General features: G+C 43.2%; 1 long non-coding RNA gene across 3 annotated transcripts; it reads left to right on the top strand.

Annotated features, from left to right (window-relative positions):
- The first annotated feature begins 1,309 nt into the window (after window positions 1-1,309).
- LOC116544586 lies at window positions 1,310-19,547 on the top strand. 3 transcript variants are annotated; one of them, XR_004265965.1, is made up of 5 exons: window positions 1,310-1,365; window positions 4,079-4,238; window positions 7,416-7,598; window positions 16,731-17,030; window positions 18,922-19,547. It is a non-coding gene; the product is annotated as an uncharacterized LOC116544586 (long non-coding RNA). The 3 variants fall into 3 exon arrangements; XR_004265964.1 differs by lacking the exon at window positions 4,079-4,238 and having other exon boundaries at window positions 18,939-19,547; XR_004265963.1 differs by lacking the exon at window positions 4,079-4,238.
- Window positions 19,548-25,926: the final 6,379 nt, after the last annotated feature.

Here is a 25,926-nt window from a genome sequence, read left to right as displayed (position 1 = left end):
TAGCTGGGATTACAGGTATGCACCACCATGTCTAGCTCATTTTTTTTATTTTTAGTAAGAGATGGCCAGTCTGGTCTTGCAGGTAATCTGCCCACCTCAGCCTCCCAAATTGCTGGGATTGCAGGCGTGAGCCACTGCATCCAGCCTGGATTGCAAATCTTTTTAGGAGAAGTAGAGCTCATAAGATGGCTGTAAACCAACTTTGTCCACCCATATGCTTGAGTCTCTGTTTCCATGGCTGGGAATTAGGTTTGATGAAAGCTGAGAATTGACAAGAAGTGACAGTACATTGACTTATAATTTCTTCAATTTATGTGTTCATCCTCTGTTACAGAAAAATAGTTTCTAGGTACTCCATTGGAAAAACCACTTCAGTAAAGAACTCTAGTGCCTATTTCAGGAAAAAATTCAGCCCTATGTAAGTAGTGTTTATTTTAATGATCATCATTTCTGAACCACTCTCTGATCTAAATAATTGTCATGTGGACATTATCTCACCATTGGCACTGAGAATAGATAACTATACACATACCAGAATACTAGAACTTTAAATCACACTCTCCCTCCAAAATAAAACCTAGAGTCACTCTCTGTCCTCTGTGAACCCAGGCACACTATTTGTTTCTGTCATCTAGTTGAATTTCTTTATGGGGACTTTTGACTTGCTTTTTGCAGTTAGAAGTCCAGCAGAAAGCAAAGATGAATAGAAAATGCAACACAGGAGTAGAATACATTGAGAATCCTTTGGATATAGCCAGGAAAAGCATAGGGACTTGATATTATCTTTCTGATTTATTTGAAATGAACATTATAGTATGTATACGTTACGTTATATGCTAGAATGGTGGATTGAGTGGATTTCACGTCTGATAAACGTTTCTGACAGCTAGCGTAATGATAAGATGAACCAGCAATAGGAGGCCAAATGTCTCCAACTAAGTTTGTGTTGAGGAAAACTCCTGTAGGGGTTAGGGTTATGGTTTTAGAGTTAGGGTTAAGGGATAAGGTTAGGGCTTATGTTTAGGTATTAGGGTTAGTGTTAGGGTTAGGGCTAGGATTATGGTTAGGGTTAGGGTTAGGAGTAGGGTAGGGCTAGGTTGGGATTGTGGTTGGGGTTAGGAAGGAAATTCTGCAGTTCCTCTGCCCCACCCTGGCCTGGTCTCAGCATACTGGAGGTTGTCAGAGTACATATTTTACTTTTATTTTTTCATTTATTTTTTGAGATGGAGTTTTCTTATTGTTTTCTAGGTGAAGTGCAATGGCGCCATCTTGGCTCAGGGCAACCTCTGCCTCCCGGGTTCAAGCGATTCTCCTGCCTCAGCCTCCCAAGTAACTAGAATTACAGACATGCGCCACCATGCCCAGGTAATTGTGTATTTTTAGTAGTGACAGGCTTTTCTCTGTTGGTCATGCAGGTGTTGAACTCCCGACTCAGGTTATCCAACTGTCTGGGGCTCCCACAGTGCTGGGATTACAGGGTGAGCCACTGTGCCCTGCTTTATTTTTAATAAAGTTGACATTATCCATTTTTTTCTTTCATCATTTGACTTTTGCTGTTGTAACTAAAAACTCATCTTCAAATAGAAGGTCATGTTCATTTTCTTCTAAAATTTTTACAGATGTGGATTTTAAATGTAAGTCTATGAATTATTTTGAATACATTTTTGTATAAGTTATAGGGTTATGGTTTGTTCATTTTTTCCTATATGGTTCCCATTGTTCTATCACCAATGGTGAAACAGACATCGTTTTCTTCATTGAATGTCTGTCGTCCCTTTGCCAAAATCAATTCACTGTATTTTCCTGGGTCTGTTTTGGGTTCATTTTCATTTATCTGTTAAGAACTATTATCATTTTCATTTATCTGGCTATGAATCCTATGCTCTCTCTCTTTCTAGCTAGCCTTTAAGCCACCCAAACCTTAATGGTTTAATTTCATGATTATATAAACCCATACATGCCCATTTAAAGTGACAGGTACATATCACTCTAAAGATGAGAACTGAACAATACACTTGGAATAAGGACATGATAATACTCCATGTCAATTTTATCACTCCAATAATTGTCAAGAGATCTCTGAAAAAAATCACTTCCATTTGATATCACATTGTGAAAACCATATAATAAGTTATGATTTCATAGCCAGGTACTTTGGTGATATTCTTTGGCAAGATTAGAAACAAAGCCAAATGATGGTATTAAAGAGTGAGGTGATGGTCGGGCGCAGTGTTAGTCTGTTTCTTCACCAGCAGCACATTTTCTTTACTGCTTTAGCTTTCCAATGCGTTGGGATCCAGATGTGTGAGTTCTTTGTTCGTACGTCTTCGATGTTGCCTGTTCTAGGTTAAAAACAAGGCTTGGTGCAGTGGTGGTTCTCGCCTGTAATCTCAGTGCTTTTGGAGGCCAAAGTAGGAGGATCACTTGGGACCAGGAGTTCAAAACCAGCCTGGGGAAAAATAAGATTCTCACATCTGAAAATATTTTTTAAAAGTTAGCTGGGAGTGGTAGCCTGTGCCTGGAGTCCTAGCTGTTTGAGAGACTGAGAGGCTGAGGTGGGAGGATTGCTTGAGCCCAGAAGTTTCAAGCTCTGGTGAGCTGTTATTACAGCACTGCAATCCAGTGTGGGTGACAGGGCAAGACCCTGTCTCTAAAACAAACAAACAAACAAAAAAAATGAAAAACAATTTTCTGAGAATTTGGACTGTGCTGAATCAATGTGGAGGTTGAAAGAATTTTCATCTTAAAAATACTGAGTCTGGGCCGGGCGCGGTGGCTCAAGCCTGTAATCCCAGCACTTTGGGAGGCCGAGGCGGGTGGATCACGAGGTCAAGAGATCGAGACCATCCTGGTCAACATGGTGAAACCCCGTCTCTACTAAAAATACAAAACATTAGCTGGGCATGGTGGCGCGTGCCTGTAATCCCAGCTACTCAGGAGGCTGAAGCAGGAGAATTGCCTGAACCCAGGAGGCGGAGGTTGCGGTGAGCCGAGATCGCGCCATTGCACTCCAGCCTGGGTAACAAGAGCGAAACTCCGTCTCAAAAACAAAAACAAAACAAAACAAAACAAAAAAAAAAAAAAAAACTGAGTCTACAATCCTGAATAAGGAACATCTTTGCATTTATTTACATATTGTTTGATTTCTTTCAACTGTTTTTCTAAGTTTGATGAATGCATATTTATACCTTTGTTTTAAATATTTATACTTAAAGAGCTTCAGTTCTGAGGGGTGCTATTGTAAATGGTATTGCCTTTTTAAAATGGCACACTCCAGTTTTCCAACTTTTTCATACATAACTGCTTATACATAGGATGTCATTTGACTTTTGTCAGTTTGTCATGTACTTTACTTCTCATCTTCATCCCTCTGCTGGGGATGGTGGGTTCCCTTTTAGCTGTTTTTTCAAAATTCGTGGCATGGAATTGTCAGAGCAGTGGACTTCAAAAATTGATGGGCGGGGCGCAGGTCACCTAAGCATCTTGCACCTCCAGGGACTGCTGATGGGGGCACGAATGCTGCCTTCTGGACCCTCTGGAGGCGTGTGCATTCTGGTGCAGATGCCCTGGGCCTCCATGGGGCAGAGCCAAGCCTTTTCCTTAGGTGCCTGCAGGGACACTTGGAGAGGACCCAGTCTCCTCCTCCTCAGGACCCACTTGGGAGACCCCAGTGTCTTTACAGGGACCCCTGGTAGTACCCAGCCTCCTTCTCAGGACCTACCCAGCAGGCACTGCAGTCCCTAAAGGGAAACCTGGAGAGGTCCTAGTCTTCTTCTCCTTAGGACCCACCCAGGAGATGCAGCTGTCCCTACAGGGACACCTGGGCACTGTGGCCAGGGAGGACCCAGCCTCCTCCTCCTCAGGACCGACTGGGGAAGCTGTTGCTTCAGGACCCCCAAGGCTGCCTGAGGAAAGGTGAGGAAAAAGCTTTTTCTCAGGGCTCTGAGTGCTGAGGTGGCCGTGTTGTCGGTTTTATTTTACAGAAGTGGCCTCATTGAGTGGCTTTGATACTCATTACAGCATACCTGACTTGTTTCATTTTTTAATTTTTTTTTTTTTTTTTTTTTTACCGATTTAGGTTTGTTTGGGGTAGATCCGGGAAAAAGAAGGGAGAAACCCTGAGAGCAGCACGGGGAGCCCCAGGGAGACACGCATCCCACTACTTGCTTTTCTTGCGTTCCAGTGGCTCGTTTTTCTTAGTGTCAAAGTACTTGAAAAATATTGAAGAACAGATAGATGTGAGTTTTTACATTATTTTAAGCGTAAATAGTGTACCTTGTCTGTTAAAAAGAATTTTAGGCAAAATAAATTTAAACAGTTTATTTGAGCAAAGGAACAATTCATGAATTATGCACGAAACACCAGAACAGAAATCAGGGCTTGGGGCTGCAAGCTCTTAGTGGTGGCAGCTAAGTGAGGTTCCTCATTGGCTCCTGCTAGGCAACTGCCTGTTGTTGGGTTGGTTCCCTCAGCGTCCCTAGTCATACATCCCGCTGGTGGCTGGGCTTTGTGTTATTGACTGGTTGGTTTGTTAATTTTTTTTAAGTTGGTTTAAATGCCTCCAAGGTCGGTTTCCATTTGCTCAGGGAAAAGCTTAGACTAACGGCCTCCCTTTATTTGCTTTAACATGTCAAAACCATAATTCATTTTCATTTTGCTTTCCTGGCATTAATAGAAGTAAATTTACATTTTTGTTGTTATTCAGAAAGTTGGCTTAATTGGCAACCTATTTGCAATGTGCATAAAATAATGTCTTTCAATCATTGGCATCTTACATTAGATGAAATATGTTAACTCTATTAAGCTTTGTTATTAAACCATAACAGGAGTTGAGTTTCTTTTTTTTTCCTCCTAGGCTTTAAGCATTTAAAATATACTCAGGCGTCTCCTAACAATGTACATACTTTCCGAGACATTTGTCCTTAGTGGTTTCATCTTTGTGTGAATACAATAGAGTGTCCTTATGAAACCTAGATTGTGTAGCTCACTCCACGCGTTAAGTTATATGGTATAGCCTATTCCTCCCAAGCCACAAACCTGTATTTAGTCACGTCTCTGTACTGAATGCTGTAGTCAACTCTAACACCATGGTGATTGTTGATTGTGATCCCAAAATACCTGAGACAGGTCTCAGTCAATTTAGAAAACTTACTTTGCCAAGGTTTAACCCTTGATACATCCTTAGGAGGTCCTGATGACATGTGCCCAAGGTGGTGAGGAAAGAGCTTGCTTTTATACATTTTAGGGAGACGTGAGACATCAATCAATATGTGTAAGATGTGTAATCATTTGATCCAGTAAGGCGGGATGACTGGAAGCAGGAAGTGAGGGTGCTTCCAGGTCCGAAGTAGATAAGAGACAAAAGGTTGCATTTTTTTGAATCCTTGATCAGCCTTCCACTGAATACACAATGTAGTCTGACTCAGTGAATCTGCATTTTTACATAAACGATAGTGCAGAGGAATGGCACGATCTCGGCCAACAACAACCTCCACCTCCTGGGTTCAAGCAACTCTCCTGCTTCAGTCTCTCGAGTAGCTGGGATTACATGCATGCACCACCATGCCGGGCCAATTTCTGTACTTTTAGTAGAGATGGGGTTTCTCCATGTTGGTCAGGCTGGTCTCGAACTCCCGACCTCAGGTGATCTTCTCTCCTCGGCCTCCCAAAGTGCTGAGATTACACGCGTGAGCCACTGTGCTTGGCCAGGAAGCGTATTTTGATTCTGATATTGTCAACTGTATTTCAGGCATAGCTTATTTTCCTCAGAGCATTAAATACTGCTTTGGTATTTTATTACACAACTAAAGCACAGATCCCTTTTTATTATCTTCATTACTAGCTATACTGATACCTAAATTTAGAAACACTCCAGAGTCTGGGCTTGCAGTCTTTGTGATCCTCTAAAAGGTAAATTATTTTTTCCAGCAAGACACAGTGACACTTAAAGTCACATCGAATGTCCTGCCAGTGTTGTTTCTCTAGTTTCATCAATTTCTGCAAAGCGTCATTGGGGGAGTAACTCTGACTATCCCTTTAAACACCTCTGTATTAAAAAGCATCATGATGAAACATTGAATGTGGTCACAAAATCTGTTTACAGTCTTCTTGTCTGTGAATATTTTTTCAAGTGACAAATATTTGCTTCTGTTATATTGTAATTAGAAGGAATCCTCTACTAGGAAACAAAGACAAGCATTCATTACAATAAGTGATCCAGTCCCAGTGAATCCAGTTGCTATTTCAATTTTTTTTTTTTACCAAGTTATACTTTTGAAAGTGTCCAGCTGTAAATTGAAATAGTCTCCTAAAGAGTGAACCACGCCACAAGAAAAGATATATGATAAATATGTTTACATATATTTGTTATTTTAACATAAAACCTGTAAAAGAGGCATTTCCTTGAAATTATATGTTTGTATAATTTATTTCACAGCATCGTGAATGCTTTTATTTTAAAAATGAGTAGTGTCAATTACTGCTAATTATTAGTACAAATAATTAAGCAGATATTTGAAAAAAAATACAACTTTTTAGTAAAGGGTTTATTTTAAATTAGTTTTAGATTCATAATGAAATCTAAAATGAGAAGAAAATGCAGATTTCCTATCAAGACCCAACCTAGTTTCCGCTCATATTAACATATCAACATGTAACAGATATGTTATTAACATCTTTTTGTTTTGAGATGGAGTCTTGCTCTGTCACCCAGGTTGGAGTGCAATGGCACAATCTTGGCTCAGTGCAACCTCCATCTCCCATGTTTAAGTGATTCTCCTGCTTCAGCCTTCCAAGTAGTTGGGATTACAGGCACCCACCACGACACTTGGCTATTTTTTTGTACTTTTAGTAGAGATGGGGTTTCGCCATGTTGGCCAGGCTGACCTGGAACTCCTGACCTCAGATGATTTAACCGTCTCAGCCTCCCAAAATTCTGGAATGACAGGCATGAGCCACCATGAGCCTGTTAGCTGTATATTTGCTTTGGCTGGGTATCTGTCGAGATATTTGCCCAGTTTTAAAATCACTTATGTATTTTGTAAATATCTTCTCATGTCTGTCTTGTCTTTTTGTTCTATGAATACAGTTTTTCACAGAATATTTAGCTTTATAAAGTCTGTTATCAATATTTTCATGAATTGGCATTTGATGATGTGTGTTAAAACTCAATACCAAATGCAATGTCACGTAGATTTTCTTTTAGATTTTTTATAGTTTTGCATTTCAAATGTACAGTCTCTGGACTATTTTGAGTAGGTTTTTGTTTTTTAATTTGTGTATATATTCATTTCATTCTACATGGCTTCCAAAGTCTTCCATCACCATTTTGGGAAGGATATGGCTACAGTGCGCTTCATTTTGGTTTGAATTTCCAAAATTATTACATTGAATAAACTGAATATTGAATTTTATAGGTATTTCAGGACAGCCTGGAGTGGGTGCACATCCGCTGAGAAGCTGTGAGGAAAAGCATCTGTGCTGAGTTCCAGCGCCACCAGAGGGCGCATGAACCCACCCCCTGACCAACTTCCCTCTGAGGTGCCAGAAGCAGCGAGGAGTTTCGACTGAGGGTCCTGTCAACTAAGTTTTGTTCATTAGTGAGTAAAAAGCTTCGTTTCCACGGCGCTGAGTGCAGAGAAGAGAGTTTTTAGAGTACTCAGCAAAGGAAGAAATTCATCTAGAAAAATGAAATCCCCAAATCCCATCCTTACAACTACACCCTGATGTCATTGTCAGCGTCCCAGACACAGTGGCTGCTAACATGTATTCTCACAGTGGCCTCTAATATAATAATCACACCGTGCCCTAACATTACTATGATATCCATACCATGCCCTAACACCAATATAATATCCACACTATACTTTAATGCTAATCTGATATCCACACCGTTGCTTCTAATACTAATGTAATACTGTCTACACCGTGCCCTAATGCTAATGTGATATCTACACTGTTCCGCAACACCAACATAATATGCACACTGTACCTAACACTAATATCCACACCGTGCCATAACACTAATATATCCACACAGTAGCCAGTAATACTAATATGATATCTAAGTGGAGTCTGTTGACATTGAGGCTTTTATAAGGGTTCACAGTTTTTGATGAAGCGTAGCCTCTATAGTAGATTTTGCTGATGTCTCTGCTTTTCTGGCATGATATTGATATGGCTGTTTTAAAATGTAATTTACTTTTTAATAATGTCATACTTCTAGGAAATTTCCAGTAGCAGTACAAAATATAACCTATTTTTTTTTCTTAGATTCCCCAGCAGTTATTGCTGTATCAGATTTGCAGTGTCCCAGAAAATACTCCGGTATATTTTACCCAAGGCTTGGTCACTTTCCCAGGTTACCACCACATAACCCCTAGATCAGGAAATCAGCATGGTTCCTACGTGATAATTCAGTTCACAAACTCATTTCGCTTTAACCTCCTGCCCCATCTGGGGGTATAATGTGTTTTTTCATTATGATACAGTTTTCCTGGCACTGTTCCCAAGACTTTCCTGCATATTTATGATCTTGACACATTTAAAGAGCATACAAGTTTTTGTTTGAACACCTTTGTTTTCAGGTCTTTGGGGTATATACCTAGGAATGGAATCATTGAGTCATACAGTAAATCTATTTGTAACTTTGAAGAAATACCAAATTATTTTACACATAGGCTGCACCATTTCGTATTGTTGCAAGCAGTATTTGATAGTTCAAGTTTCTGCGCATCTTTGTCAACACTTCTTTTTTTAGTGTAACTATTCTAGTGTGAGTTAAGGGGTCTCTTTTTTTTTCCCATTTAGTTGATTGATTTTTAGGTTTTGGAGTACATGTGAAGAACATGCAAGATTGTTGCATAGGTACACACATGGCAGTGTGATTTGCTGCCTTCCTTCCCATCACCTACATCTGGCATCTCTCTCCTTGCTCTCTCTCCCCAGCTCCCCACCCTCTACCTTTCCTACCCTATTTCCCCCCAACTGACCCCAGTGTGTAGTTCTCCCCTCCCTGTGTCCATGTGTTCTCATTGTTCAACACCCGCCTATGAGTGAGAACATGCGGTGTTTGATCTTCTGCTCTTCTGTCAGTTTGCTGAGAATGATGGTTTCCAGGTTCATCCATGTCCCTACAAAGGACAAAAACTGATCATTTTTGATGGCTGCATAATATTCCATGGTGTATATATGCCGCATTTTCCCTTTCTAGTCTATCATCGATGGGCATTTGGGTTGGTTCCAAGTCTTTGCTATTGTAAACAGTGCTGCAATGAACATTCGTGTGCACGTGTCCTTATAGTAGAACGATTTGTAATCCTTTGGATATATACCCAGTAATGGGATTGCTGGGTCAAATGGAATTTCTATTTCTAGGTCTTGAGGAATCACCACACTGTCTTCCACAATGGTTGAACTAATTCACACTTCCACCAACCGTATAAAAGTGTTCCTATTTCTCCACATCCTCTCCAGCATCTCTTGTCTCTAGATTTTTTAATGGTCGCCATTCTAACTGGCGTGAGATGGTATCTCAATGTTGTTTTGATTTGCATTTCTCTGATGACCAGTGATGAGCATTTTTTCGTGTTTGTTGGCCTCATGTATGTTTTCTTTTGTAAACTATCTGTTCATATCCTTTGCCCACTTTTGAACGGGCTTGTTAGTTATTTTCTTGTAAATCTGTTTTAGTTCTTTGTAAATTCTGGATATCAGCCCTTTGTCAGATTAGTAAACTGCAAAAATTTTTTCCCATTCTGTTGATTGCCGATTCACTCTAATGACTGTTTCTTTTGCTGTGCAGAAGCTGTGGAGTTTGATTAGGTCCCATTTGTCTATTTTGGCTTTTGTTGTCAATGCTTTTGGTGTTTTGGTCATGAAGTCCTTGCCTACACATATGTCCTGAATGGTTTTGCCTAGATTTTCTTCTAGGGTTTTTATGGTGTTAGGTCTTATGTTTAAGTCTTTAATCCATCTGGAGTTAATTTTAGTGTAAGGTGTCAGGAAGGGGTCCACTTTCTGCTTTCTGCACACGGCTGGCCAGTTTTCCCAACACCATTTATTGAACAGGGAATCCTTTCCCCATTGCTTGTTTTTGTCAGGTTTGTTAAAGATCAGATGGTTGTAGATATGTTGCGTTGCGTCCGAGACCTCTGTTCTGTTCCACTGGTCTATATCTCTGTTTTGGTACCTGTACCATGCTGTTTTGATTACTGCAGCCTTGTAGTATAGTTTGAAGTCTGGTAGTGTGGTGCCTCCCGCCTTGTTCTTTTTGCTTAGAATTGACTTGGCTATGCCGGCTCTGTTTTGGTTCCATATGAAGTTTAAGGTGGTTTTTTCCAGTTCTGTGAAGAAGTTCATTGGTAGCTTGATGGGGATAGCATTGAATCTGTAAATTACTTTGGGCAGTATGGCCATTTTCACGATATTGATTCTTCCTAACCATGAACATGGAATGTTTCTCCATCTGTTTGTGTCCTCTCTTATTTCGTTGAGCAGTGGCTTGTAGTTCTCCTTGAAGAGGCCGTTTACCTTCCTTGTTAGTTGTATTCTAGGTATTTTATTTTCTTTGTGGCAGTTGTGAATGGAAGTTTGTTCTTGATTTGGCTCTCTTTAAGTCTGTTATTGGTGTATAGGGATGCTTGTGATTTTTGCACATTGATTTTGTATCCTGAGACTTTGCTGAACTTGCTGATCAGTTTCAGGAGATTTTGGGCTGAGACAATGGGGTCTTCTAGATATACAATCATGTCATCTGCATTAGAGACAATTTGACTCCCTCCTTTCCTATTTGAATGCCCTTTATTTGTTTTTCTTGCCTGATTGCTCTGGCTAGAACTTCTAGTATTATATTGAATAGGAGTGGTGAGAGAGGGCATCCTTGTCTGGTGCCACATTTCAAGGGGAATGCATCCAGTTTTTGCCCATTCAGTATGATATTGGCTGTTGGTTTGTCGTAAATAGCTTTTATTATTTTGAGGTACGTTTCGTCAATACCTAGCTTATTGAGGGTTTTTAGCATAAAGGGCTGTTGAATTTTGTCAAAGGCCTTCTCTGCATCAATTGAGATAATCATGTGGTTTTGTCTTTGGTTCTGTTTTTATGATGAATTACGTTTATAGACTTGCGTATATTGAACCAGCCTTGCATCCCCGGAATGAAGCCTACTCGATCATGTTGGGTAAGCTTTTTGATGTGCTGTTGCAATCGGCTTGTCAGTATTTTATTGAAGATTTTTGCATCTATGTTCATCATGGATATTGGCCTGAAGTTTTCTTTTCTTGTTGAGTCTCTGCCGATTTTTGGAATCAGGATGATGTTGGTCTCATAAAATGTTTGGGAAGAATTCCCTCTTTTTGTATTGTTTGGAATAGTTTCAGAAGGAATGGTACCAGCTCCTCTTTGTATGTCTGGTAGAATTCGGCTGTGAACCCGTCTGGACCTGGGCTTTTTTTGGGTGGTAAGCTCTTAATTGCTGCCTCAACTTCAGACCTTGTTATGGGTCTGTTCAGGGTTTCGGCTTCTTCCTGGTTTAGGCTTGGGAGGAGGCAAGTGTCCAGGAATTTATCCATTTCTTCCAGGTTTACTAGTTTATGTGCATAGAGTTGTTTGTAATAATCTCTGATGATGGTTTGAATTTCTGTGGAATCTGTGGTGATATCCCCTTTATCGTTTTTTATTGCATCAATTTGGTTATTCTCTCTTTTCTTTTTTATTAATCTGGCTAGTGGTCTGTCTATTTTGTTGATCTTTTCAAAAAACCAGCTCCTGGATGTATTGATTTTTTGAAGGGTTTTCTGTGTCTCCATCTCCTTCAGTTCTGCTCTGATCTTAGCTATTTCTTGTCTTCTGCTAGACTTTGAGTTTTTTTGATCTTCCTCCTCTAGCTCTTTCAGTTTTGACGTTAGTGTGTCAATTTTTGATCTCTCCTTGCTTCTCATGTAGGCACTTATTGCTATATATTTTCCTCTAGAGACTGCTTTAAATGTGTCACAGAGATTCTGGTAAGTTGTGTCTTCGTTCCCGTTGGTTTTGAAGAACATCTTTATTTCTGTCTTCATTTCATTGTTTATCCCGTCAACATTCGAGAGCAAGTTGTTCAGTTTCCATGAAGCTGTGCGGATCTGGGCTAGTTTTTGAATTCTGAGTTCTAACTTGGTTGCACTGTGGTCTGAGAGACTGTTTGTTATGATTTCCGTTCTTTTGCATTTGCTGAGGAGTGATTTGCTCCTAATTATGTGGTCAATTTTAGAGTGTGATGTGGTGCTGAGAAGAATGTATATTCTGTGGATTTGGGGTGGAGAGTTCTCTGGGTGGACGTTCTGTTTTTTTATGATGAGATTATTTCTGTTTCTTTGTTTTCCTTCTGACAGTCTGGCCCCTCTGCTGTAGGTCTGCTGAGGTCCACTCCAGGGCCTGCTTGCCTGGGGTTCACCTGCAGCAGCTGCTGAACAGTAAGGGTTGTTACCAGTTTTCTTCTTCTGCTATCTTTGTCCCAGAAGGATACCCGCCAAGTGTCAATCTGATCTCTCCTTTATGAGGTGACTCTTTGGATATACAGGGGTCAGGGAGCTGCTTGAGGAGATGGTCTCTTCTCTATAGGAGCTCAAAATCTGAGCTGTGGGCTCCATTGTTCATTCAGAGCTGCTGGGCAGGTACGTTTAGGTCTGCTGCAGCAGAACTCATAAACCACTTTTTGTTCCCAGGTGCTCTGTCCCAGGGTTTTAGGGCTTTATGAGTTTCCGTTATGCTGCTGCTGCCTTTTTTTTTTTCCTTCAGAGCTGCCCTGCCCAGCAAGGAGGCAGCCTAGTCACTGTCTGCCTGTAGAGGCTTTGCTGAGCTGCTGTGGGCTCTGCCCAGCTGCCCAGTGAACTTCCCTGCAGTCCTGTTTATATGGGTGTAGTTAGAACTGCCTCGGCAATGGTGGCCCGCCTCTGTTAAGGTAGAGCCTCACTGCAGTGGTGGGTTGCCTTGGCAACGGTGGGCTGCCTCAGCATTGGCTGACTACATCCGTAGTGGCGGGCTGCCTCGGTAATGGTGGATGCCGCTCCCCCACAGAGCTGAACTGTCCCGGGTTCAGCTGTGCTTGCTGTGAAAGTCTCAATCCAGAGAGTTTCTGATTGCTGTTCTTTTGTGGGGGTGTTACCAGCCGAGCCTGATCGCCTGGCTCCCTGCCTCACAGCCCTTTTTTTTTTTTTTTTTTTTTTTAAAGTTTGTGTTCCAGTCTCCTGTTGAAGAGGCGCCGGGTGCGGCAACTCACTGTGCTGGCTTAAACAGCGGCACTGAGATTTGTGGCGCTTTTTTTGCCCTGGAATCTACTGTCCTGGTTCCCTGCTCAGTCCCCTTTTTAAACAGATGAATGGGCGACTTCCCGCTGCTCAAATCGCCAGCCAAAAGGGCACCCGTACCAGTGTATTTTGTACAGAGAACCACTGCTCCGGGGCGCCGACAAAGCAGCCGCGCAGAGCAAAGCAGCGGCGCCGGCCAGCACAGCGACACTGGCCGAAACAGCCGTGCTGGCAACCCGTGGAGCTCCTCCACTTGGGAATTGCCTAGTCTGTGGGCAATAAAAATGCGGCGTCCTCTCACCCTCTGCGCTTTCACTGGGAGCTGCAATCCTGAGCTGTTCCTAAACAGCCATCTTGGATCGTATCCAAGGGGTATCTCTTTATGGTTTTAATTATTACTAATGATGTTAAGCATCTTGCTTCTTGGTGCAATGTGTGTTAAAGTCCTTAGTCAATTTTTAGGTAGGGTTGTCTTTGTTGTTGAGTTGTAAAAGTTATTTATAGATTCTGGGTAACAGATACTTATAAAATATCTCATGTGCAGTTTTTTTCTTCCATTTTGTGGGTTACTGGAAAATAACAAGAGTTCATGTGTGGTATCTGTTGCGGGGTCCTGAGACAGAGCTCTAAGCCTTTGGAATGTATCAAATGATGTGTCTTTCATGTGCTAATGAGATGACTGATGGCTGGGGGTGCCTGGACAGCCTCAGTGGGGCTGGCTGCCAAGGGCACAAACCTTGTTGTTAGAGGACTTGAAATTTCATCTCCCCTCCCATCTCTGTGAAGGTGAGAGGTGCTGATGGTTGAATTGATCACCTATGGCCACTCATGTAAGCAATCTGCCTATGTAATAAAGGACCAGGTTGGGAGAGTGTAAGCGTCTGTGTTGCTGAACATGGGGAGATGCTGGGAGGATCATATCTGGAGAGGGCATGGGAGGGCTGCACCCTCTCCACGTGCTTCATGTTGTCCATCTGTTTATCTGACTGTTCATTTGTAGCCAATATCCTTGGCATTAAGTCAGCAATACTAAGTACACTGTTTTCATGGGTTCTGTAATATGCCGTAGTAAATTGCTGAACGCAATAAGCCTGTTGCGGGAGCCTCTAATCTGTAGCCAAGTCAGACAGAAGATAGCCTGGGAACCTACTATTTGTGATTGTTAAAACTGATTACCTGTATTTTCTTAAGGAAGGAATGAATTACTTTTACCGTTTTCCTTTTCCTGCGCTTCCTACTTAGCTCTTTAGGAATGCAATTATAAGCTTTACTGTCTCCATGAGATACTTCCTATGCTGCAAACTTTTCTAACTGTGTGTTTACTTAGAAGTTCCAGGGACCAAACTTTACAAACTAGGCACCTCTGGAACTCTCCGCTATCAGGAGATTGCCAGGAGACTACAGACAATTTACAACCTAGCTCTGCCCATGGTGGTACTAGTAAGACCACCTAATGGATAAAACATCAGAGCAAGTCCCGTAGACTCTGCACCTCCTCACCCCATCCCCTACATACCATTCTGCCAAGTCCTTTTTTTTAAAGCCTCCCACTTTCTGCCCCGAAAGTGGAAGCAGTTTCCTTAAGGCAAGAGTCTATATGGTCCCTTCAGCTAAGCTGTGGCATAAAGTCCCATTATTTTTACCATCCTTGTCTTTGTCAATTGAATTTGCAAGCAACAAGCGGCATGACTTGCCTTCCTAGGACCGAGCCCTTAGCCTGTGGGCTCTGATGCTTTCTCCTGTTAGTATCAGAATTGGATTGCACTGTAGGACACCCAGCTGGTATTCAAGATTTGCTCTGTCTGGGGAAAAAAACCCATGCATCTGTTAACAGGAGTGTTCTGTGTTGGGTGTTGAGAGTCTACTAGTAGACAGTTGTTTTTCCTATTATAACAATTCTGTCATTGAACTTTTTTCTTCATGTCTTCTGAGGCATATAAGTTTTGAAATTTGAGGAAATCGATTTATTTTTCCTTTTGTGATTTGTAGTTTTTGGTGTCAAATGTAAGAAACTATTGCTATATCCAAGGTCTTAAAGATTTAACTGTATGTTTTCTTCTAATGATTTTAGTTTTGCCATATTTAGATCTTTGATCCATTTTAACTTTTTAATGTGATATGAGGTAAGGATACAATTTCATGTCCCTTTATGTGGATTGCAAGTTGCTTTATGTCACTTATTGAGGACAGCATTTTTTTCCACAATTTAATGGTTATGGACCTTGTCTCAAATCAGTTGAGCATGGAGGTATTGTTTTATGTCTGGACTCCCAATTCAGTTCAGTTGATCTTTCTGTTTATCCTTGTGCCAGTGTCACGCTGTTTTGATTACAATTGCTTGTAACAAGATTTGAAACTGGGATGTGCAAACCTCCAGATTTGGAGTTATTTTTCAGGATGGGTGTGGCTTTTCATGGTTCCTTGAAATTCCATATGAACATTAGGATCAGCTTTCCCATTTCTGTCCCAAGGCCTTTGGGATTTTTGTAGGAATAATATTGAATCTGTAGATTGCTTTGTGTAGTTTGGCAAACCTAACAGATATGGTCTTCAAATCCATGAACATGACATGTTTACTACATTTATTTGGGCTATGTTTAATTTTCTAAGCAATGTTTTCTAATTTCCCCCATCTAAGTCTTATCCTTTGATTACGTTTATCCTTAAGCGTGCTATTGCTATTGGTGTTATTTAAAGTAGAATTTTTATGATTTTGTTTTCAGGTTATCCATTGCTAGTATATACATATAAAATAGATTCTTTGGCCAGGTGCAGTGGCTCACGCCTGTAATTCCAGCATTTTGGGAGGCTGAGGCAGGTAGATTACCTGAGATCAGGAGCTTGAGACCAGTCTGGCCAACATAGCAAAAAGCTATCTCTACTGAAAATACAAAAGTAGGTGGGCCAACGTTGATTTACTTGGATAAAAAATCATGTTCATGGTGTTTGATGCTTTCAAAATGCTGTTGGTTTAAATTTTCTATTATGTTGAAGATTCTTAAGTCTTCATTCCTGAGGTTATAGATCAGTCCTTGAAGTGGCATGGCACTAAGTAGGATGGATAAGGATGGGATTGTGAATTGACTACGGTTAGTATTTACAGAGTTAGTGTGTCAGGGTTTTACAAAATCAGGAGATAGGGGTTTAAGGGTTAGGAGTTTACCAATTGAAGATTATAGTATAAGAGCTGCAAGACAGGAGGTTCTGGTTGATGGTTGGGAACTGCATAGTAGAGATTAGTGGGAGGGATCAGATGAGTAACGGGGTTAGGTTGAGAGGTCAGGCTTACGGTGAAGGGTTAGGGTGAAAGGGTTAGTGAGGTAGGTTAGATTAAAGTTGTCTGAAAACTATGTTGAGTGAATTTTTGCATAAGTTGTAAAATGTGCATCCATGTTCATTACATTTCCTGTGGTTTCCAATTAATTGTCCCTTCTTCATTTTTAGAAGCACATGGGCTTGGAGGCACTGTGTCAGTTTGCATTTCGAGAATGATGGCGCTCAACACTTCATCCTGACTTTACGTGGTGCAGCGGGACGGCCACCAGAGGGCGCGTGTCCACTGCCTGTGTCTTGAGCATGAGTGCCGCCAGCAGAGGGCACGTGAGCCCAGTTTTTCTCATCCTGAGGCCACAGCTTCCCACCCATTTCCTCTGTGTAGGCCCCTGTGAGGGCAGGAGTGGGGTTCTCCTAAGCACAGACCTGGGGACACCCCGCACTTTGGGACACCTTGAGCCCGCATCCATGGTGAGTAAAATGTTTCCTTTTTGCCTCCCTGACTGCTGAGGGGCAGAGATCCTTCGTGTGGAAAATTGGAAACCAAAAACCCCAGTGAATCCAGCACAGCAGAGGTTCTTTCTCTGCACCCAAGGCGAGGCAGCCACGGGGCCATGCTGCAGGCTCTGAGCAGAAATGCACATCAGGAGAGCAAATAGAACACCCGCCACACTGATAATAGCCCCCTATAATACCAATAACGTTCCATCTGTGGTGCTGCTGTTAGCATCCGTTATACAGACGCCACATCCGTATGGGAAGGTGGCAGCTGCCAGGCAGGTCTGATCCCAGGAATGTGGATGTATCTCTCAAAGTGCACAGAACGCCTGGAACGCCTGTGAGTGTGCACGTATCACCCAGAATGCCTGTGACACAGACTAACACAGCACCCGTGACACTCATATTAACCCCCGGAACATGCATGTGTCCCTTAGAGCACATGCATATCACCCAGAAAGCCCGTGACAACATCAGGCTCAGAGTGCACACATATCACCTGGAACACAGAAGTGACACCGACTATCCCAACACCCGTCACACTCATATAACCCCCAGAACACGCATGTGTCCCTCAGGGTACACATATCACCCAGAACACCCATAACACTGTCAGACTAACACAACAACCATCACATGCATATAACCCCCAGAACACTCGTGTCCCTTAGAACACACATGTCACTTGGGATGCGAACATGGTCTTTGGAGCGTCTGCAGCACCGAGGATGGGACCCTCTGGCTGTCTCTGGGGGCACTGGTTTCACAGCCTGTGCTGGCCTGGGTTTGGGCTGGATTTGGCCTCTGTTATGAAGTGTGATGTTGTTGTTTCTGCTTTTCTGACATACTGTTGACAGGGTTGTGTTAAAAAGTAGTTGACTTCCCAGTAACATCATACTTCTGGGAAGCTAGCAGCTGCAGTTAGTATGCCTTTCTTTCCTCTCCGATTCCCTAGCAGAATTGCTGTACCAGATTTGCAGCTTCACATAAAATACCCCTGTGTGTTTCACCAAAAGCAGAAACACTCCTCCAGGTGACCCCCACATAATCCCCAAATCAGGAAATACATGGTTTCTTTTTCTTTTTTTTTGGAGACATAGTGTTGCTCTGTTTCCAGGCTGAAGTGTAGTCGTGTCATCTCAGCTCACCGCAGCCTCCACCTCCCAGGCTCAAGCAATTCTCCAGCCTCAGCCTCCCCAGTAGTGGGATTACAGGCATGTGCCACCACACCCGGCTAATTTTTAGTATTTTTGGTAGAGACGGGGTTTCACCATGTTGGCCAGAATGGACTTGCTTTCTTGACCTCGTGATCCTCCTGCGTCGGCCTCCCAAAGTGCTGGGATTACAGGAGTGAGCCACTGTGCCCAGCCGAAAATACATGATTTATATGTGAAAGTCCAGTCCACAGACCTACTTCACAGCCTGCCCCACTTGGCTAAAAAATGTCTCTTTCCATGTGGGCCCAATTTTCCTTTTTGGGAATTGTTCCGGACACTTTCAGTTTTCTTTTTTTGGAGATGGAGTTTCGCTTTTTTTGCGCAGGCTGGAGTGCAATAGTGCAATGTCTGCCCACTGCAGCCCCTGCCTCCCAGGTTCAAGAGAGTCTCCTGCCTCAGCCTCCGAGTAGCTGGAATTACATGCATCCACCACCACGCCTGGCTAATTTTTTGTATTTTTAGTAGAGACAGGATTTCACCATGTTGGCTAGGTTGGCCTCAAACTCCTGACCTCAGGTGATCCACCCACCTCAGCCTCCCAGAGTGCTGGGATTACAGGTATGAGCCACCATGCCTAGCTGACTCTCAGTTTTCACAGCCTTGACACATGTAAAGAGCAGAGATGACTCCATGCCGGGTCTGCCCAGCGTTTCCTTCTGAACAGGCGTAGACCCTGCATTCCCGATAGGAACACCCTGGCCTGGTGCCGTGCTCTCCTCAGTGCTGTCCAGCTGGAGGAGCTTCCATCCGTCCCAACACCACTGGCGATCTCACTTGGTAATGGCAAAATATTTATACAATCACAGGTTTCATCCTGTCAAGCTCTGGATTTAACTTTGCCAATGGTTTCCCAATGGCCTTAGAACCATGGCCTCCAGACCCAGAGTGCTCCTGCCTGCTGCCCTCTCCCATCCAGTCTACTACACCTGCCTGCAGTCCCACTTACGGGGACATGGGCTCCTGGGTGTCTCGGCAGGGATTTTATGTGTGTTCTCCCAGCCCATTCACCCGGTGACCACCTTAGGTTTTTAAGGCCTTGTCTGGATAAGTTCTTAAAGTTATAGCAGTTACGTTATCTAAAAGTAGAAAAGTTAATAATGTGATTTTTCTAAAGTCAGGGAAATAATCCATTATTTATTAGATCATCTGTGAGATGACCCTCAATTTTTCTTTTCTTTTTTTTGGAGATGGAGTATCCCTGTGTTGCTCAGGCTGGAGTGCAATGCATGATGTCTGCTCATCATAGCCTCCACCTCCCAGTTTCAAGTGATTTTCGTGCCTCAGTCTCCTGAGTAGCTGGGACTACAGGCACTGGCCACCACACCCAGCTAATTTTTGTATTTTTAGTGGAGATGGGGTTTCACTGTGTTGGCAAGGTTGGTCTCAAATTCCTGACCTCATGATCCACCTGTCTTGGTCTGTGAAATGTGCCAGGTGTTAGCTAGCATGCCCAGCCTATTCAACTTTTTGAGGGAATACCAAACTATGTTAAAAGTAGGCTGCACCATTTTATGTTCCACATACAGTATTTAAGGGTGGTGATTTCTCTCTGACCTTGCCAACACTTGTTATTTTACATTTCTTAAATCATAGCCTTTCTAGTGTGTGTGAAGGAGTATGTCATCGTGATTTCAGTTTAGATGGCCATAATGATAATGGTATTGATCATCTTTTTATGTGCTTGTTTTCCATTTGTATGTTTCATTGGCGAAGTGTGTGTTCCACTGTTTCTCCATTTTGAAATTTTGTGGTTTTTGTTGTGGAGTTATCCAAATTATACATTGTATAATTTGGCCAGGCTAGAGTACAGTGGCCTAATATTGGCTGACTGTGACCTCTGCCTGCTGGGTTCAAGCAATTCTCCTGTCTCAGCCTCCCAAGTAGCTGAGATTACAGGTGTGTTCCACCATGCCTGGGTAATTTTTGTATTTTTTGTAGAGATGGGATTTCACCATATTGGCTAAGTTGGTCTGGAACTCCTGACCTCAGTGATCCATCTGCCTCGGCCTCCCAAAATGCTGGGATTACAGGTGTTAGCCACCATGCTCAGCCTTTGTTTTTTGAGAGGGGTTGTTGTGCTGTCGCCCAGGCTGGAGTGCAGTGTTGCAATCTTGCCTTACTGCAATGTCCACATTCTGGGCTGAAGCAATCCTCCTGCCTCAGCCTCCCAAGTAGCTGGGACTACAGGTGTGTGCCACCATACCCGGCTAAATCTTGTATTTCTAGGAGAGATGCAGTTTTGCCATGTCATCCTGGCTGGTGTTGAGCTTCTGGACTCAAGTGATCCACCTGTTTCGATTTCCCAGTGTGCTGGGATTATAGGCATTAGCTGCCATGCCTGGCCTATTTTTAACTTTTGAGGAGATACCAAACTATGTTAAAAATAGGTTGTATCATCTTATATTTCACATAAAGTATTTAAGGGTTGTAATTTCCCTCCGACCTTGCCAACACTTGTCCTTTTACATTTCTTGGATCTTAGCCTTTCTAGTGTGTGTGAAGGAGTATGTCATTGTGGTTTCAGTTTACACGGCCATAACGATAATGGTATTGATCATCTTTTTATGTGCTTATTTTCCATTTGCATGTCTTATTGGTGAAGTGTGTGCTCAACCATTTGTCTATTTTGTAATTTTGCTGTTGTTGAGTTATCCAAATTATACTTTGTGCTTAACAGACTGTTAGATATGTAATGTGGAAATTTTTTCTTCCCTTCTGTGGGTTGTCTTTTTTTTTTCTTTTTTAGATGGAGTCTTGCTCTGTTGCCCTGGCTGGAGTGCAGTAGCCAATCTCAGCTAACTGCAACCCATACCTCCCCGGTTGAAAGGATTGTCCTCCCTCTGCCTCCTCAGTAGCTGGGATTACAGGCGTGAGCCACCATGCCCAGCTAATTTTTATATTTTTAGTAGAGATGGGGGTTTCACCATGGTGGTCAGGCTGGTCTCGAACTCCTGATGTCGTGATCTACCCACCTTGTCCTCCTAAAGTTCTGGGATTATGGGCATGAGCCACTGTGTCTGGCAATAATGTTTTATAAGCATTGAAATTTTACATTTGATGAAATATATGAAGTATATCAAACTTTAAAATTATACTATCAAATTAAAATCAGTCCTCTGTCCTGGGCGTTGACTATTTAAAAAAAAAAATTAGCATCTGTTGATTTGATTAACTACACTGTTAGCAAAAGGGCCCTGCAGCGTCCCTAGTTGCCAGCAGGAGGCACACAGGGACCACACCATGAGCAAGAGTACCCTGCAGTGCTCTTTCTGGTTGCCAGCATGGGGGTGCTGCCAAGACACTGTGAACAAGAGGGCCTTGCAGGGCCCCCAGCGGCCGACGGGGCGTACCACCACTACACTGCAAGAGGACACTGCATTGCCTTGGTTGTGGGCAGAGGGTGTGCTGCCACCACACTGTGAGCAGAAGGGCCCTGCGGTGCCCTGGCTGCCAGCAGGGGATGCTGGTCACTGCAACCCTGGTTAAAGAGCATCCTGCGGTCTGTGGCTGCCATCGGGGTGTGGGCACAGCACCGTGAGCAAGAGGGCCCTGCAGTGCCCGGTTGCCCTGCGGCCCCAGCCTGCCTGTTCAGATTCCGGAGGCTCTGCCTTGGATCACCGCGTCGGCATCGTGGTGCCACGCGTCGCCTTCTGGCTGTATCCCGTCACGCCGCACAGCACCGGCACGCATCAGTCGCGCCTGCCCCGCTGCACTGCGGTGGTGGCGCGCATCATCAGGTGCTCGTGCGTCACGAGGCTGGCCACAGGTGCGCTGGCGTGTGTAGGCGTGCACCGCTTCAGTCTTGGCGCCAGGCGCTGCGTCAGGGCGGTTTGGGGGTTTGCGGAGTTGTGTTCTCCTTAGTACAGGCCTTGTGGGCACTGCGAGGGTGGAGCTGCGTTCTCTTCAGCGCAGACCCGCGGGCACCGCAAAGGCAGAGCAGCGTTCTCAGCACAGACCCTGGGGGCTCCGCCGCGCTTTTGGACAACTTCGGACAGCGTCCATGTTGAGTAAAATCCTTCCTGTTTCCAGCCATGACTGCTGGGGCTCAGAGACTAGTAAGAAGGTCTCCGTGTGGAAAACTGGGCACCAGAAATCCCTCTGAATCCTGCTCGCAGAGGTTCCCCTCACCCAAGGCCAGAAGTCTGCAATGCAATGTCCACAGTGCAGCGGCAGAACACAAATAGAGCGTTCCTAAGGCAGATAACACATCCGAAGTACGAATACAACACCTGCAGAGTGTTGTTTATAATGCTAATGGAAAGCCTCAGTACAAAAGTGTTAATGTAAAATCTGCACTACCTATGCGGCCCTGCCAATATAGCACTCTTAATAATCAACACTGACATATCAGCGCAAACGTAGAAACTAACGTATGGTTAGGGTTTAGGATGAGGATTAGGGCTAGGGGTTAGGGTTTAGGGTTTAGGGATTAGAATAATTTTAGGCAAAATAAATTTAAACAGTTTATTTGAGCAAAGGAATGATTCTTGAATCATGCGTGAAGCACCAGAAAGGAAAACAGGGTTTGGGGCTTCCAGTTCTTAGTGGTGGCAGCAAAGTGAAGTTTCTCATCGACTCCATCTAGATGACCGCCTGTTGTGGGGATGATTCCCTCAGCATCCGTAGTCACAGCAGATGGGTGGCTGGGCTTTTTGTCATTGACTCTGGTTGGTTGATAATATTTTAAGTCAGTTTTAATGCCTCTGAGTTCGGTTTCTGTTTGTTTAGGCAAGACCTCGTGCTCACGGCCCCCTCCTTTTTTGCTTTAACATGTCAAAACCATAATTCATCTTTTACTTTCCTGACATTAATAGAAGTCAATTCACATTTTTGTTATTCAGAAAGTCAGTTTAATTGGCAACCTGTTTGTGGTGGTGCATGAAATAATGTCTGTTAATCATTAGCATCTTAGATTAGATGAAATACGTTAACTCTATTAAGCTTTGTTATTAAACAATAACAGGAGTTTTTTTTGTTTGTTTGTTTTTGTTTTTTAAATATACTCAAGCATCTCCTAACGATGTGGATACTTTCTGAGAAATTTGTACTTAGTGGTTTCATCTTTGTACAAACACCATAGAGTGTCCTTATAAAACCTAGATGGTGGAGCCCACTCCACACATAAGTGATATGGTATACCCTATTGCTCCCAGGCTGCAAACCTGCATAGCATGTCTGTGTACTGTGTAGGGCACATTGGGAGCCAGATGTAGGGCTGAGGGCCCCACAGGGTCATGGGATGAGCCTTATGCTGTGCTGAGGCGCAGGATCTGAGAAATAAAGAGACAGGACACAGAAGTACAAGGAAAACGCAGCTGGGCTAAGAGGGCCACGGCACCTGTAAGCAGAGTCAGGCGAGGCACCGGAGTTCAGAAGCGTATTTATTGTGTATAGGTTAGTGGGCAGGGCAGTGAGTGAAACCATCTTTAAGGATAGTGATAGGGTCGTGAGCAATAAAACATGGCGTCCACCCCCGTTAGGTCACCTAGGCCAGGAGGTGGACAGTGCACAGCAAGGGGTCCGTTCCCATGAAGGCAAGAGCCGTATGCAGTAGGGTCCACCCCCATTAGGTCACCGAGGCTTGAAGGTGGGCCGTGCGCAGTGAAGAGGGTGCAGTGTGCAATACTTCTATCTATGGGCAGGCTACTTCTAAGAAGATTTATAGGTGGATGCTTTAAGCACATAGCAGTGACAGAGTTGTCAAGGTGACTGCCACCTTCTGGCAGCTTCCAGTGGGTTCTATGGGAAGATGCTTTTCAAGCAGCACAGGTAGCAAGAGCTGATAAAGTTCACAGTCACCAAGGTGGATTGCTGTTCTGAGGGCAGCCTTCCATAAGAACTGGAGCAAGGTCCTACAACTCCTTTATCAGGAGGAGTGGCTCTCGCCCCAATCCTGCCATGCAGCGGGTATCTTTACGATACTGAACGCTGCCGCCTGGGCCATGGATTCTTGTCCTGGTATAACTGTCTTTCCCTTAAATCATGCTCTGCACTGTGTCTGCTCTAGGAATTCCTCCGATTATAAGCTGCTTATTCCTTAATTCATGCTCCGTACTGTGTCCACTCTAGGCATTCCTCCGATTATGAACTAAGATATAATTATAGGTATATATGTAGGGAAATATTCTTGAGGCACTCTTACTATCAACTATTATGTCATTATATATAGAGGATTATATAAAGGGATTCTTCAAGCCCTACTTCTATAAACTAATATATGATTATGTAAAAGATTATATAAAAGGAAATAACTGAGTAGTAACACTATAAAGTGAGATATTCCTCAAGCCCTAACTGTGCCAGGGTTCTGCTTAGCTCTCATTCTTCAGTGCCTATATGGGGGGTTACCCACATTCTGAATGCTGTTGTCAACTGTCACACCATGGTAATTGCTGATTCTGATCCAAAAGTATCTGAATCATGTCTCAGTCAGTGTAGAAAGATTATTTTGCCAAGGTTAAGGATATGTCCATGACACAGCCTGGGGAGGTCCTCACAATGTGGGCCCAAGGTGGTCAGGGTAGAGCTTGCTTTTGTACATTTGAGAGACAGGAGACACCAATCAATATGTGTAAGATGTACAGTCATTTGGTCCAGTAAAGTGGAACAACTAGAAGTAGGAAGTGGGGGTGCTTCTAGGTCAGAAGTAGATTGTAAAAAAGATTGTATTATTTTGAAATCTTCATCAGCTTTCCACTGAGTACAATTTAGTCTGGTTCAGTGAATCTGCATTTTTATATATACAATAGGGCAGAGGAATGGCGGGATCTGGGCCCACCACAACCTCCGCCTCCCAGGGTCAAGTGATTGTCTGCCTCAGCCTCCTGAGTAGCTGAGATTACAGGCATGCACCACCACACCTGGGTAAGTTTTGAATTTTTAGTAGAGACGGGGTTTCTCCATGTTTGTCAGGCTGGTCTTGAACTCCCCACCTCAGGTGATCCACCTTCCTTGGCACCCCAGAGTGCTGGGATTACAGGCGTGAGCCCCCATGCCTGGCCAGGAAGCTTATTTTGATTCTGACATTGTCAACTGTATTTCAGGCATAATTTGTTTTCCTTGGAGCATTAAATACTGCTTTGGTATTTTATTACACAAATAAGGCAGAGATCCCTTTTTTTCATACTCATTATAGATTGCGGTATTTACAGAGTTAGTGTGTAAGGGTATTACACAATTAGGACATAGGGCTTTACAGGCTAAAAGTTTACAGTTAAAGATTATGGTAGAAGGGCCCCAAGATAGGAGGTTCAGGTTGGTGGTTGAGAGTTCCATAGTAGAGATTAGAGGGAGAGATTAGGCTGACCAATCAGGTTAGGTTGACAGGTCAGAATTACAGTGAAGGGTTAGGGTAAAAGTTTTAGTGAGATTTTGGATTGGGGTTATATACACGTTAGAGTAGGTTTAGCTTAAGGTAAGGATTAGATTGGGTAAAAGTAACAAGGGTTCACGATTGAGGGTTAAGCTTAGTTTAGATTTAGAGTTAAGGGTAATTGGAGTAAGGTTGAGGTTAGGGATTAGGTTTAAGGGTTAGTGTTAAGGTTTATAGTTTAGGAATTAGGGTTTAGGGCACTGGTTAGGGTATGGATTAGGGTTTTAGGGTTAGGGTTGTTAGGGTTAGAAATAGGATTGGGGGTTAAAGTTAGGATTAG

This window comes from Sapajus apella, unplaced genomic scaffold (genome assembly GCF_009761245.1).
Source record: "Sapajus apella isolate SASKATOON/1434 unplaced genomic scaffold, GSC_monkey_1.0 scaffold223, whole genome shotgun sequence".
In the NCBI taxonomy this organism is placed as follows: domain Eukaryota; kingdom Metazoa; phylum Chordata; class Mammalia; order Primates; family Cebidae; genus Sapajus; species Sapajus apella.
This window is presented reverse-complemented; position numbering and strand designations above follow the sequence as displayed.